The following is a 16,659-nucleotide window of genomic DNA, read 5'->3' on the forward strand; positions in this document are numbered from 1 at the left end:
ATAATGGCCATATATTACCAAGCCACAGCTAACATCAAACTCAGCATGGAAAGGTTGAGAACTTTCCCACCATAGTCAGGAAAAAGATCAGTATCCATGCTCACCACTCCATTTCACAATGGCACTGGAATAAAAATCCCTGTGAAATTTTTAACCTTTCTACATATAGGTGATTGCATCAATGAAGTGAGAACACATTACTTAGAATATTTACTTAATTTTGCTACCTAAAATAGGTTTCTGATGGTAGCTACTAGCTTTATATCTCAGCTTAAACATTACCTTTGAAGAAAGGCTCTCCCTGTCATCTTTTTCTGCTTTTTCTGCTACCTTGTTTGCTGTATTATTAGCCACGGTGAAGCTTATATTTAGTTTAGTAAATTGTCATCATATTTGCTGTCTAACTCATTATAAGAATATAAGGTCCAGACAGAAAGGAACTTTTGCATAATTTTCCCCACTATTTCTTAATTACTGTGTCCCCATTCATAGCATGGTTTCTGGTAGTAGATTGGAGCTCTGAATTAAAGAAATTAATAGTTTAATAGTTATTTTATATATAAACATACATCTAGAACATCTAATCATCTTTAAGGCAGGATAAATTTAGTAATAAATGAAAGGAAAGAAAAACTTGCTATGACAAGTGGAGAAATACATGAAATTTTTTTTTCCCTAACGCAGCATGACTGGGCTAAAATTTTATTCCTGACTGGCAGTAGTCTTACAATGGTTCTAAAGCTATTTTTTTATGTTACATCTTTCTGACCTTAAATATGTGATTTGGCCTCCTAGTATCTTTACAGAAATATTTTTTTAAAGGTTTTTTTTGTGGAAATTCCTAAGGAATTTAATTAAGAAAGGATCAGTCTTGGACACTTTCCTATTCTAAGACTTAATGAGGAATGTGGCTAGAAGGGATAATATGTCCAGTGTTCCTTGCTCATATTGGGAAGAATATGTCATGTTCCTAAAAACTGGTACAAATTTTTGAGGAGGTTTCTGTTAGGTTTAAAGCATTAGCTAATGAAAAACACAAGAATTTTTCTTAAAAATACCAGGTCAGCCAATCTGAGCTAAGCAAAAGACAGAATGAAGATGAGTAAAGAGTTGAATGATATTTTCCTCTTCAGAAATTAGCAGGAAAGAAATTACTTGAGAAAAATCTCAATTGGAAATGTCTGGTTGCTCTCATTTTATGTAAGGATAGGATTTCCTTTCCTTTTAGATAAATTATCCTAATGTGCTAAATTTTTGTTTTTCTCTGTGGAACCTGGAATTCTTAGGAAGTAATCTACAATATAAATAAAAACAACCTTCTGAATAACCAGAGGACTCCACAGAGAGATCGGGCAGAGAATTGAATGAAATAAAATATGTCCTCAAATAACAATGCAGCTTTCTGTCTACTCTTGTCAAACTGGATGACAGAAGAATTCTAGGTTCTAGTGAGTGAGTAAAAAGTGTTCCTTGAGTATGGACTTGTCTTCCTAAGGTAAGACTAACAGTAAATACTGGAAACCAGGCTTTGCCATTGTCTGAGTATCTTTATTATGTAAAAGATCACTTTGATATAAAGCAAAATTGGTTTCCAATTCTAGTTTTGTCACTTCAAAATTGGTGAACATGGGAAAAATAGATGTTCAGAGTCTCATTTTGTTCAAACATGGAATGGGGATTATAGTTTCTATTACTGTAAATATGAAATGTGATTCATTAAATTGAGAGTGAGTGAGTAGAAACCACTGTAGATGTTGTGAGCAGTGGACTGATCAGATCAGTATCAGATTTAAACAGGATCATTTGGGCTATGTTAGAAGAAAAAAAAAAAATAGTGGAGGCCAGAATGAAAGGGAAGAGAGAATGCAGATGTCTACTGTGGTGGGCCAGAAGTGGGGAGGGATGGGAAATAACCGACTTTGTGATCTATTTCAAATGGGGCTAATAAGATTTGTTAAAGGTATCAATATGGGATATGAGAGCAAGAAAGGCACGGTGATCTTTCTTGTCTGGGAAGTGATTTGGAAGGTGGAAGCATTTAGTCAGATGGCAAATACCTACATTTGTGGCTGAAAATTAAAAATTTAGTTTTATAATTTCTGAATTAATATCCAGTTGGAGATATTCAGAGTTGGATATGCTGCATATATGAAGTTTAAAAATTAAAGGAGAGACACAACATTGGAAAGGTTCCACAGTTATTGGTCAAGGAAAGAGGGCATATCCAACCAAAGACTCTAAGAAAGAAGTCTCAGTGAGAGAAGAAACAATCCAGGGAAGTGACTTTCCATTTCTAATTTGCTCCACTCAATTGAAGTGTACCAGTTACCAGGGATCTTGAGTATTTCACTTTTGTGACTTTATAAACTGTGCACCTTTGCATGGAATCCCTTGCCTTCTTGTCCTTCCACTTCTCCTTTAAATCCCAGGAAGAACTTCTTCCTCTGGGAAGCCTTCTTTGTTTGCTATTTGATTAATATATTCGTAACCACTGACCTTTGCATTGTGTGACTATCTTTATATTGGCACTTATTTCATTGAATATTATTATGTATGTTATCATTGAGTGTAGAAAATCATGACTTGTTCAACTTGGAAATCACAATGTCTGTGACACAAATAGGTACTGCTGCCACAATATTTTACACAATCTTTTAATGGAATGAATCAATAAAAAATTTACCTTATAATGCATTTAAAGGCTTTCTTTCCTGTTTTGTAGATCATCTGGCTCTAATAGAAGTCACTCCCATCCAGACTAGATGGACCCAAGAAACAATGTAACTTACTTTGTCCTCTTGGGCCTCAGCCGAGATCCAAAGGAACAGAAGGTCCTTCTTGTTATGTTCTTGCTCTTCTATATTTTGACTGTGGTGGGCAACATGCTCACTGTGGTGACTATAGCAGTCAGCAAGACCCTGGGCTCACCTATGTACTTGTTTCTTGCTAACTGGTCTTTTATGGATGTCATTTATTCCTCTTGCATTTGCCCCAGGTTGATTTCAGATTTGTTGTTTGCAGTAAATACCATATCCTTCCAATCTTGTATGACTCAGCTATTTACAGAGCACTTTTTTGGTGGCTCAGAGGTCTTTCTTCTGCTGGCGATGGCCTATGACCATTATGTGGCCATCTGTAAGCCCTTGCATTATTTGGTGATCATGAGGCAGTGGGCGTGTTGTGCTGCTGATAGTGTCCTGGTTGGGAGATTTTCTGCATTCAGTTATTCAAGTTAGCACTATTTATGGGCTCCCATTCTGTGGTCCCAATATCATTGACCACTTTTCCTGTGACATGTACCCCTTAATGAAATTGGTTTGTACTGACACAAATGTCATTGGCCTGTTAGTGGTGGCCAATGGAGGGATGATGTGCACTATTGTGTTTGTGTTCTTGCTCATTTCTTATGGTGTCATCTTGTACTCTCTGAAGAACTTTAGTTCAGAAGGGAGGCGGAAAGCTCTCCAGACCTGTGGTTCCCACATCCTTGTGGTGGTCTTATTCTTTGTTCCATGTATTTTCATGTATGTAAGACCTGTTAAAACCTTCCCCATTGACAATTCATTGGGTGTGTTTTATACAGTCATAACCCTCATGCTGAACCCACTGATCTACACTCTGAGAAATTCTGAGATGAGAAATGCTATGAAGAATCTCTGGAGTGGAAATGTTATATCTTTTAGTTGATAAGTGTTTTATCTACCACAAGGAGAATTCCTTTAAATTGGACCCATTTTCTGAGAATGCAGAAGTATTCTTAAAATGAATCTGAGGGTTTTGAAGGGGCGGGGGGGTGGGAGGTTGGGGTACAGGGTGGTAGGGATTATAGAGGGCATGGATTGCATGGAGCACTAGGTGTGGTGCAAAAATAATGAATACTGTTATGCTGAAAAAAAATAAAAAATGAATTAAAAAAATAATTCTGAGTTTCCATTTTTTTCCCAAGAAATTAAGTTAATGATAATTAAAGATGAACTAGATGATCGTGTTATAATAACACTTTCCATTCCTGCTAGAATGTAAGGCTCATAATACCTGTAAGACTTCATTTAAAGGTGTGATGCCTTTATAGCAGGGATTCAACAATAGATAAAAATTAGTGAGGAAATTTTTATATGGTTTTACTAAGCTTTAATAAGTCTGTATTTTCAAGTTTTTTTTTTTTTTTTTTTTTTTTCTGATAGCTAGCATTATTTTCATGTCATTTAAGGTAATTCCTTTTGGGCACCAAGGTGGCTCAGTTGGTTAAATCATCTTCCTCTTGGTTTGGATTCAGGTTATGATCTCAGGGTCATGATCCCTGGGTCAGGCTCCCTGCTCAGTGTGGAGTCTGCTTGTCTCTCTCCCTCTGCTCTTTACCCTGCTTTCTCTCTGATTTTCTCAAATAAAGAATTAAAAAAATCTTAAAATAATAAAGTAATTCTTTTTATTATATTATTCGTGATATTTAATGATGCATGGAATGTTTTGCTTATTAAATTTTTGTTGCCTTACATATAAAATATAACGTGTAACACTTCTGTTTTTATAAGGAAGATTGATATGTAATAGAAATTAATAAAAAAGCTAGCCTTACACAATGGGATAAAATGCTCAAAAAGTTTTGGTAGTTTATATGTCTCTAGAAATGCATCCATTTCTTCCAGATTACCTAGGTTTTTGGCATATAATTGCTCATAATATGATCTTATAATTGTTTGGATTTTTTCAGTGTGGTGTGATCTTTCCTCTTTCATTCATGATTTTATTTATTTGAGTCCTTTCTCTTTTCTTTTTGATAAATCTGACCTAGGATTTATCAACCTTGTCAGTTCTTTCAGAGAACCATCTCCTAGTTTTGTTATCTGTACTACTGTTCTTTTGGATTCTATTTCATTGATTCCTGCTCTAATCTTTCTTATTTCTCTTTTCCTGCTGGGTTTAGGCTTTCTTTTCTGTTCTTTCTCCAGATCCTTAGGTGTTAAGGTTAGGTTGTATATTTGAGACTGTTCTTGTTTCTTGAGAAAGGTATGTGTTCTGACATACCTCCCTCCTAGGACTGTCTTTGCTGAATACCAAGATTTTGAACAGTTGTGTTTTCATTTTCATTTGTTTCCATGACTTTTCCTTTAATGTTTTTTTAATTTCATGGTTAACCAAATCATTTCTTAGTAGGATGCTCTTTAGATTTCTTGTATTTGAGTTCTTTTGACATTTCCTCTTGTGATTAAGTTCTAGTTTCAAAGCACTGTTGTCTGAAAATATGCAGGGAAGGTTCATGGTCTTGTGGTACTGGTTGAGACCTTATTTGTGGCCCAGGATGTAATGTATTCTGGAGAATGCTCCATGTGCACTTGAGGAGTATGTGGATTTTGTTGCTTTAGGATGGAACATTCTGAATATATCTGTGAAGTCCATCTGGTCCATTGTGTCATTCAAAACCTTGTTTCCTTGTAGATCTTCCATTGAGATGATCTGTCCATTTCAATGAGGGGGATATTAAAGTCCCCCACTATTATTGTATTAGTATCAATGTGTTTCTTTACTTTTGTTATTAACTGACTTATATAATTGACTGCTCCTTTGTTAGGGGCATAAATATTTACAGATGTTAGACTATCTTGTTGGATAGACCAAAGGGTCTATAATTATGATAGTGTTCTTCCTCATCTCTAATTACATTCTTTGGTTTAAAATGTAATTTATCTGATGTTAGGATTGTCACCTCAGCTTTCTTTTGATATCCATTAGCATGGTAAATGTTTTTCCACCCCCTCACCTTAAACCCAAAGGTGTCTTTGGGCCAAAAATGAGTCTCTTGCAGACAACATATCTGTGGGTCTTCCTTTTTTATCCAACTGATATTATATCCTATGTCCTTTGATTGTGGCATTTAGCCCATTTACATTCAGAGTAACTGTTGAATGATAGGAATTTAGTGCCATTGTATTACCTGTAACATGACCATTTCTGTATATTGTCTCTATTCCTTTCTGGTTACTTTTGGGCTCTCCCTTTGCTCAGAAAGTCCCTTTTAATATTTCCTGTAGGGCTGATTTGGTAATCACAAATTCTTACAGTTTTTGTTTGTCCTGGAAGCTTTTTATCACTCCTCTTTTGAATGACACCCTAGCTGGATAAAGTATTCTTGGTTGCATATTTTTCTTGGTTAGCACCCTGGATATATCATGCCTGTCCTTTGTGGCCTGTGAGGATTCTGGAGAGTTAGCTGCCAATCTAATATTTCTACCCTTGTATATTATTATATGTCAGGGTGTTGACCTGTTTTTATAGATTTTAAGCAGGTTCCTCTATGCCTCCTGGACTTGGATGCCTCTTTCTGTCCCCAGGTTAGGGCAGTTCTCCACTATAATTTGCTGCAATGTACCTTCTGCCTCCCTCTCTCTTATCTTTTTTATCTCAGATTCCAATTATTTAAATATTGTTTCTTTTGTGGTGTCCCTTTTCCTAGAATTCTCCCTTCATGATCTAGTAGTTATTTATGTCTCTTTTTTCTGAACTTCTTTATTCTCCATCATTTTGTCTTCTGTATTGCTAATTCTTTATTCTGCCTCATTTATCCTAGCAATTAGAGCCTCCATGTTTTATTACATCTCATTAATAGCCTTTTTTATTTCACCTTGGTTAGATTTTAGTTCTTTAATTTCTCCAGAAGGGGATGCTCTAGTGTCTTCTATTTTTTTTTTTCTCCCAATCCTAGCTAGTATCTTTATAATTGTTATTCTGAATTCTAGTTCTGATATCTTACTTAGGTACATACTGATATGGACCCTGGCAGTCAGTTCTTCCTCTTGTTCTTTTTTGAGGTGAGGTTTTCTGTCTTGTCATTCTGTCCAGAGAAGAATAGATAAATGAGAGAAGAAAGTATTAAAAAGGAAACAACAACCCCAAGAAATATGCATTAAACAAATCTGAAGAGACTCAAAATCAAACCCAAAAAGAAAGAAAAAAAAAGAAAAAAGAGAATATAGTCAGATAGATGAACAGAACAATAGACTGAATCCTGTGTCCTGAATCCTTTTAAGGGCTTTTCATTCATACCAAAATATTCTTCAAGTTTATTTTAGTACTTAATTCTTAAAATATTTTTGAAGGGTGCCGGGGTGGCTCAGTGGGTTAAAGCCTCTGTGTTTGACTCAGGTCATGATCCCAGGGTCCTGAGATAGAGCCCTGAATTGAACTCTCTGCTCAGGAAGGAGTCTGCTTCCCTTCCTCCCTGTCTGCCTGCCTCTCTGCCTACTTGTGAACTCTCTTTCTGTCAAATAAATAAAATATTTAAAACAACAACAACAACAACAACACATTCTTGAGGTTGGGGCATCTGGCTGGCTCAGTCCTTTATCATCTGCCTTTGGTTCAGGTCATGATCTCCAGGGTCTTTGTATTGAGCCCTGCATGGGGCTCCTTGGCCAGCGGGGAGCCTGCTTCTTCCTTTCCCACTCCCCCTGCTGTGTTCTCTCTTTCTTTGCCTCTTTCTCTGTCAAGTAAATAAATAAACTCTTTAAAAAATAAAACATTTTTGAGGTTGTATATCATACATTAAAACTTTTGTTTCATAAGCATTTTATTTGATAAAGAAGCAAAAGAGGGATAAAATTTTAATTACTCTTCTAAAATTTAGTTTTTTTTAAATACTTGTATAATTTTCTTTGTACCATTAACTTAAAATCCTGACTATTATATTTTAACTACCAATATATATTTGGATCTGATTCAGGACTTAATTCTGTTCAATTGGTCTCTTTATTCATGTTACAACTGATATGTAATATAATTGCCTTGATATATAACACATTTTGATATGTGATAAGACTCATAGTTCCTCATCACTCTCCTTTTTCAGAATTATGCATGGTCTTGCATGTTTACATTTCCAAATCAAGTGTAAAACAAAATTGTTAGTTTACATTTAAATAAGAAATGTAAATTTAACATTTAAAATAAGCTTACAATTAATTTCAATAAGTTTATCATGGTTTAGTTGTTAAAAGAAAAAACAATTACTATTTTTAAGAAGATTCAACTTAGGAAGATTAATTTAGGAAGACCTTACAACTTTTGCCTACTAAGAACTTTTATCCATGAAAGGTGTTTTCATTCGACATCTTTCATGACCTTGGGCACTGCTTCCATTTTCTACCTGTGTGACTCATCCCTTCTATATATCTGCTGTTATTCATCCATGACATTGCCCCCACCCCACCCACCATGAAATGCTACTTGGCACTTTGCTGTACGTAAAACCATCTCTTTCAGGGAGTATGTGACTTAAGTCTTTGCTGAGCATCTGTGCAGCCATCTGTAAAGCTCTGTACTATGAAATCATCACAAGTAACAGGGATATGGCTTCCTCTTTCAGTTGGCATGTACTAGAGGCTTTGTCCTTGCAACATTTCGGTCGTCTTCACAGTGTGCCTGTCTGTGTGTGGCTCCATTGTCATAGACCATTTGTGCATGATATAAACCTTTGGCTGAAACTCATCTGCATGGGCACTCATACCTGTGGTATCTCTGTTTCTGTCAAAAGTGGGTTTATCTGCCTGTGAAAATATTCCTCCTGATGGTCTCCTAGTTGGTCATCATATGCTAACTGAGGACCTGTAGCTTGGAGGGGAGACACAAATCCATGCATGTGTCTCTCATGTCACTATTGTGGTCTTAGTATTGTGTCCTGCATATTTATGTATTTGCACCCATTCACTACCTTCTCCATTGATCAAGCTCTGACTGTGTTGTATAGCATGGTGATTCCCTTGTTAAACCTGCACTCAGAAATTTGGAGGTGAAAAATGCCATGAGGAAGTTTTGAGGTAGAAGATGTAACTTTGAGAGATACCTACCAGTTCCTAAAATAAATTTGTCTATTAAATGGAATGAGATAAGAAGATAATTTGTACAGAAGCACATGAATAGTATTTGTTCAAAGTATGTTTATTTTGACATACAGCACTGGGAAGACAGATCCAGAGGGGAATTATTTGTCATTATAAAAATATCCTATTTAGATTTACCTAATGTCCAGTTCATGGTCAAAGGTCAATGTCCTGTGAGGATTAGTTAGAGTTCTTGCACAAAGCAGATTGTCAGGACACACAGCTCTGGAGATTTGAATTTACTTGTTTAGTTGTTGGGTTTTATATGTACCATCTAAACAGGTGAATGTAAAGCCAATGATGTGTATATATACTCTAGCCATTGTGCTATAGTTTATGTTGACATCATTCACCTGTTAATAAAGGCAACTTATTTTTTAAATGTAGTTTTTAACTTGTAGTAAAATACAAATAACAAAAATTATATTTTTAACCATTTGTAAATGTACAATCCAGTGGTATTGAGTCAATTCAATGATGATGTCAGTTCAGTGATGTCATGATGGTTAATTAAGTTAATTGACATTTGTAATGTGGGCACCAGCACCATCCATCTCCAGAGCTTTTTCCTTTTCCCAAACTGAAATTCAACACACGTTAAACATTAATTCCCCATTCCCTTTCTCTGGGCCTTAGGCAGCCACCATTCTGTTTTCTTATTGCTTATGAATTTGGCTACTTTAAGTACCTGTGTGTATGGAATCATACAATATCTGACTTTTTGTGTCTCATTTCACTTGGCAGAGTGAATTGTAGGATATGTATGTTTCAACACATGTCAGAATTTCCTTTGTTTTTAAGAATGAATAATAATCCATTCTGTGAATATACCTCATTCTGTTCATACATTTATCACACTTTGAACACACTTTGTCTGCTTCTACTTTCTGGCTATTGTGAATAATACTGCCATGAAAATGGATATAAAAATATCTATTTGAGACTGTAATGTTCATTATTTTGTGTATATATCACAAAGTGCAATTGTGGCTCATATAATATTTTTCTGCTTATTTTTTTAGGAAGTACCATAGCATTTTCCATAGGAGCTACATCATTGTGCATTCCCACCAGCAATGGAGAGTTGTTCTGATCTCTACACTGTCTTACATGTGTTACAATTTTAACATTTTGTGGTCATAACTCTCCTGTTGGGTGTGAAGTAGTATTGCATTATAGTTTTGAAATGTGTTTCCCTAATGATTACTGACATTGAGCAGCTTTTCATGTGCTTATATGGCATCACATACCTTCTTTGGAGAAATGCCTATTGAAGTCCTTTGCTTATTTTTAATCAGTTTTTTTCTTTCTTTCTTTCTTTCTTTTTTTGGTATGTGTGTTTTTGAGATGTGTAAATTTGTTATGTATTCTGGATACCAGCAGATTATCAAATAAATCAATTTCAGATATCTTCTCTCATTTGTGTGGTGATTTTTCTCTCTGTTGATATTATGTTTTGATGTAGAAAAGTTCTTAAATTTGATGAAGTGTAATTCATGAGGTTTTGTCTTTTCTTGTGTGTGGCTTTGGTGTCCTATCCAAGAAATCGTTACCAAATCCAAAATTATGAAGATTTCTTCTAAGAGGTTTATAGTTCTCGGTGGTAGTTTAGGTCTCTGATCGATTTTGATTCAATTTTTGTGTATGGTGCATGTGATTAAGGATTGAACTTCATTCTTTTGCATGTGGATATCCAGTTTCACAGTACTATTTTTTGAAGCATTTGTCCTTTCCCAATGAATGCTCTGTCATCTGTTGAAAATCATTTGAACATGCAGGCAAAGGTTTATTTCTAGGATCTGTATTTTATTCCATTGTTGCATCTGCCTTTATGCCGATATCACAAAGTTTTGATTACTGTACTTTGTAGTTATTTTTAGAACCAGGAAGTCCTCCAATTGTTTGTTTGTTACCCCAGGGCTATTTGGCTGCTGGGCATGCCTTGATTTTCCATCTGAATTTTAGGATGGATTTTTCTACTTCTGGAAGAAAACTTTTTTTTTTTTTAATTTTAGTAGGAATTGCTTTGAATCTGTAGATCACTTTAGATAACACTGGCAACTTAATAGCATGAACCATAAAAATTCATGAATGTCTTTTCTCCCTTTTATCTGTGTCTTCTAGAGTACCTTTCAACTGCACTGTACAGTTTTTCAGTGTAGAAGACTTTTGGGTCTTTGTTTAAGATTATTCTTTAGTATTGTGTTTTTTCCATGTTCTAGTAAAAGAAATTGTTTTCTTTTTTTTTTTTTTTAAGATTTTATTTATTTATTTGACAGACAGAGGTTACAAGTAGGCAGAGTGGCAGGCAGAGAGAGGAGAAAGCAGGCTCCCCACTGAGCAGAGAGCCCAACAAGAGCCTCAATCCCAGGACCCTGAGGTCATGACTTGAGCTGAAGGTAGAGGCTTTAACCCACTAAGCCACCCAGGTGCCCCAAGAAATTGTTTTCTTAATCCTCTATGAATTATTAATTGGTAGCACAGAAATTCCAATATGTTTTCATGATTTAAAAAAAATTTCATAGAAGGAATGTAACTCAATATAATAATGGTCATATATGACAGATCCACAACTAACACCATACTCAGCAGGAAACATTGAAAGCTTTCCCAGTTTAATCAAGAAAAAGATCAGAGTGTCCATGCTCACCACTGTATTTCACAATACCATTGGAATAAGAATTCCTGTGAATTTTTTAGCCTTTTTTACATATAGGTCATGCCGTCAGTGAAATGAGAACAAATTAATTAGAATGTTTACCTAATTTTACTACCTATAACAGTGATTCTGTGGTAGCCTCTCTCTGTCCTTTACAACTCAGTTTTAACATCATCTTTGAAGAAAGGCCTTCTCTGATCACCTCCGTAGAAGAATTTTCCCTGAGTACTTTCTTTGTTCTCTTATTAGCAGTGGTGATAACTGTAATTAGTTTATCAAATTGTTCCTTTATTTACTGACTTTATTATGAGAATATAGGGTTCCTTCAGGAAAGACCTTGTTTGTGATTTTTTTTTCCCTTTCATTAATTGCTGTATCCTCACTCATAACACATTCCTTGCTAACATAGGTACTCCATTAAAAAAATACTAAAAATAAAATAAATAAAAACAAAAACAAAAACAAAACCTTGCATAGATATTACATTTAAATTTGTGAATATTTAATATATGTAACCACACTTCTAGGCAGAATAGATTCATTATTAAATAAAATGAAGGAAAACTAACTTTGTGGCTTGGTGGATTAATGCCTCTGCCTTTGGCTCAGGTCATGGCCCAGAATCCTGAGATCGAGACCCACATTGGGATCTCTGCTCAGCAGGGAGACTGCTGGCTCCCCACCTCCCCTTGCCTGCCTCTCTGCCTACTTGTGATCTCTGTCAGTCAAATAAATAAATCAAATCTAAAAAAAATAAAAAATTACTCTGAAAAGTGGGGAAATAAATGATAATATTATCTCTACCAGAAAAAAATGACTGGCTAAAGTTTTATTCTTGACTGGCAAAGGTCTGATCATGGCTTGAAGACTATTTATTTTCTCCACGTCATGTCTTTTAGACCTTTATTATATGATTTAGTCTGCTATTATCTTTACATTTAAATGTACTTTCAGATTTTTGTGAAAATTCCAGTGAATGCAATTAAACAAGAATCAGTCTTGGACACTTTCTAACTCTAGGACTTAATGATAAATGTGATTAAGAAGGATGAAATGTCTACTGATCTTTGACCCTGTAGGGAAGAAGACGCTATGCTCTAAAGAACTGATAAAATTTTTAGAAAGTCCTCCATAAGCTTAAAACATTACCTATGAAAAAGGAGGAGCTTCTCTCAAAATTTCAAACTGATACCATAGAATAAGAAGGACTAACCAGATGAACAGTATTTTCTATTTAGAAATTATGAGCAAAGTAGTTGCTTGAGAAAAATCTCCCTGAGAAATTGCTGGTGGCTATCTCCTTATGTAAGGATAGGATTTCCTTGTTTGTTTGTTTGTTTTTGTAACTTTCCTACTGTGATAACCTTTGTTTTGCTATGTGGACTATGGAATTTCTATGAAGCAATCTACAGTGCAAATAAAAATGAAATCTAAATAATCAGAAAACTCCATGGAGAAAATGGATAGACAGTCAGATGAAATAAAATATATCCGTAAGTAATAATGCAGCTTTTTGTCCTCTCTTATCAACCTGGATGACAGAAGAATTCAAGGTTCCTGTGAATGAGTAAATCATGTTCCTTCAGATTGTGGATATGCCTACACAAGGTAAAACTAACAGTAAATAGTAGAAGCCAGGCTTTGCAATTGTGTGACAATTTTTTTTTTAAGATTTTATTTATTTATTTGACAGGCAGAGATCACAAGTAGACAGAAAGGCAGGCAGAGAGAGAGAGAGAGAGAGAAGCAGGTTCCCCGCTGAGCAGAGAGCCCAATGTGGGGCTCAATACCAGGAACCTGGGATCCTGACCTGAGCCAAAGGCAGAGGCTTTATTAGATCACTTTGAGATAATGTGAACTCCATTTCAAATTCTAGTTTTATCACTTAGGGTGAACTTAAAGAAATTAATTAGATGTTCAGATTCTCAGTTTGTTCAACTACAGAATGGGAATTACAGTTCCTATTACTGGAAATATGAAATGTGACTCATTAAATTATGATTGAGTGATTGGAATCCACTGTAGATGTTGTGAACAGTGGAATGATCAGGTCAGAATCAGATTTAAAAAGGATTATTTAGGCTGCATTCAAACAAACTGGTGGAAGATAGAATGAAAGGGAAAGGACTTTGGAGGTAGTGCAGTGGGCCAGAAGAAGTGTGGAGGGAAGGGAAATGACCAAGTTTGTGATCTATTTTCAGGGGGATAATAAGATTTGTTAAAGGTAACAGTATGTGATATGAGAACAAGAAAGGTATGGAAAGCACAGTGATATTTCCTGTCTGAGCAATGACATGGAAGGTGGTAACTTAATGAATTGTGGAACATTATAATTATAATGAAAAATTTAAGAAAATTGCTTTTATAAGTACTGAGTTGGTATCCAACTGGAGATATCTAGAGTTGGAGATGTTCCATATATGAAGCTTAAAAATTAAAGGAGAGAGAAACTCTGAACTACTTTGGATGCATTTATTGGTTAGGTAAAGGGGGCATATACAACCAAAGACCATAAGAAGTAGGTCTCAGTGAAGGAAGAGACAATTCAGGACAGTAGCTTTCCATTCCTATTTGTCTCACTCACTTTGAATATGTCAGTTACCCTAAATGAGTCTCAAGTATAAACTGTGCACACTTACATGGAATTCCCTTGCCCTCGCGTACTTCCACTTCTTTAAATTTCAGGATGGAGAGCTTCCTCTGTGAAACCTTCTTTGATTGCTGTTTGGTTGATATATTCTTACCCCTGATCTTTGCATTGTTTGACTACCTTTATATTGACACTTATTTCATTGAATATTATTATGTACCCTGTCACTGAGTGTAGGAAACCATGACTTCTTCACCTTGGAAATCACAATGTGACACAAATAGGTACTCCTGCCACAATCTTTTACAACAATCTTTAATGGAATGAATCAATAAAAGATTTACCTTATAATGCATTTAAAGGCTTTCTCTTCTGTTTGGTAGATCACCTCATTCTAATACGAGAAGTCACTCCCATCCAGACTAGATGAACCCAAGAAACAATGTAACTTACTTTGTCCTCTTGGGCCTCACCTGGGATCCAAAGGAACAGAAGGTCCTTTTTGTTATGTTCTTATTCTTCTGTATTTTGACTGTGGTGGAAAATGTGCTCATTGTGGTGACTGTAGCTGTCAGTAAGACCCTTGGGTCACCTATATACTTGTTTCTTGCTAACTTGTCTTTTATGGATGTCACTTATTCTCTTGCATTTGCCCTGGATTGATTTCAGGTTTGTTGTTTGTAGAAAATACCATATCCTTCCAATTTTGTATAACTCAGCTATTTACAGAGCACTTTTTTGGTGGCTCAGAGGTCTTTCTTCTGCTAGTGATGGCCTATGACCATTATGTGGCCATCTGTAAGCCCTTGCATTATTTTCAGTGGGTGTGTGTTGTGCTGCTGGTAGCATCCTGGGCTGGAGGTTTTCTGCATTCAGTTATTCAAGTTAGTACTATTTATGGGCTCCCATTTTGTGGTCTCAATATCATTTATAATTTTTCCTGTGACATGTACCCCTTAATGAAATTGGTTTGTACTGACACATATGTCAGTGACCTGTTAGTGGTGGCCAATGTGCACTATTGTGTTTGTGCTCTTGCTCATCTCTTATGGGTCAGAAGAAGTGTGGAGGGAAGGGAAATGACCAAGTTTGTGATCTATTTTCATTATTTCAAAATCTATTTTCCCTGAGCCACCAGTGTGCCTGAAAACAGGCACAAGCCATCTTGCACTCTCTAAAGAACTTTAGTTCAGAAGGGATGCAGAAAGCCCTCCAGACCTGTGGTTTCCACATCATTGTGGTGGTATTCTTTCTTTTTCCATGTATTTTCATGTATATAAGACCTGCTAAGATGTTCCCCATTGACAAATCATTGAGTGTGTTTTATACAGTCATAACCCCCATGCTGAACCCACCAATCTACACTCTGAGAAATTCTGAGATGAAAAATGCTGTGAAATAAGTTAGTGTATCATCTATCATGAATAAAGCATTTTAACATTAGTGTCAATCTTCTCAAATGTTAAAGTTCATTTTACTGTAAATGCATTTGTAGTCATAGTCAACAAATAATGTGCAGTGGAAGAGTCAAATACGTATAGAGTTATACTAATTGATAATTAATTGATATGTTTACTTTTATTACTTTTCATCTCATTCATAATTCTATTTCTGGTCAGTTTCCTGTCTTTTATCTTCATTCTTTTCATTGTTAAAATAATTCTATTATATAGACTATCTTCTCAATTTAATTTCTTTTCATAGGAAGTTTTTTTGTGTAACATTTTACTTTTTAAGATATACCTGAGCAAAAAAATATAAAATAAATATTAAAAATGGAATCCTTACAAAGAGGAAATGGTGTGCAATGAACATCCTATCTGTCCCTTACCAGAGTCTCCCTACTCTTCCATATGCATTATTGTACTAAGATTTATTGTTCCTAAGATTGTTCATTTAATAATCTTTGCTAACAAAAAATATTATTTACATGTGTGTCTTTGTCTTTGTGTCTAGGTTTTGTATTTACTACTTGGCCTGCTGAAGATCTCTTCATACCAGTATACAGATAGAACTCATTCTTAGGTTCCTCCTACTGCCTAAAGCTTCTTAATAAAGATATAGCTAAAGGAGACCTTTATGGGGGGACACAAGATGGCGGGGAAGTAGGAGGAGGTGCCATTTCAACCTGTACCCTAAAGTGAGCTAATTACCTACCAAGAACTCTGATCACCCATGAAATCATCCTGAGATCAGAATTATACACGTCTGGATCTCTACAGGGGCAGAAGACAACAGTAGGCAGGTAAAGTGGAGTGGGAACATCAGACTGATATCAGAAGATAAACAAAAGGGGGAGGGAGCCACCAGAAACGACCAATTGGAAAGTAATACTCCAATACAAGAGTGCCCTGCATCTGGGGACCAGCATTAACTTGGAGTCTGGTTGAAAGCACTCAAAAAGAGCAAAGGATCACAGGGGGAAATTGTGGGAATCAGGGTGGTAGGGACAGGGGCTTAAATCCCCGGACCTAGGACAGCCACCCTGATGCTGAACTAGAGAGAGTGTGGTGGAGAAACCAGGTCTTGTTCCCTGA

General features: G+C 35.7%; 2 pseudogenes; both read left to right on the forward strand.

Annotated features, from left to right (window-relative positions):
• The first annotated feature begins 2,762 nt into the window (after positions 1-2,762).
• LOC116600080 lies at positions 2,763-3,687 on the forward strand (annotated as a pseudogene).
• Positions 3,688-14,548: 10,861 nt separating this feature from the next.
• On the forward strand, positions 14,549-15,524 carry LOC116600245 (annotated as a pseudogene).
• The last annotated feature ends 1,135 nt before the right edge of the window (positions 15,525-16,659 follow it).

Source organism: Mustela erminea, chromosome 9, assembly GCF_009829155.1.
Source record: "Mustela erminea isolate mMusErm1 chromosome 9, mMusErm1.Pri, whole genome shotgun sequence".
NCBI lineage: Eukaryota > Metazoa > Chordata > Mammalia > Carnivora > Mustelidae > Mustela > Mustela erminea.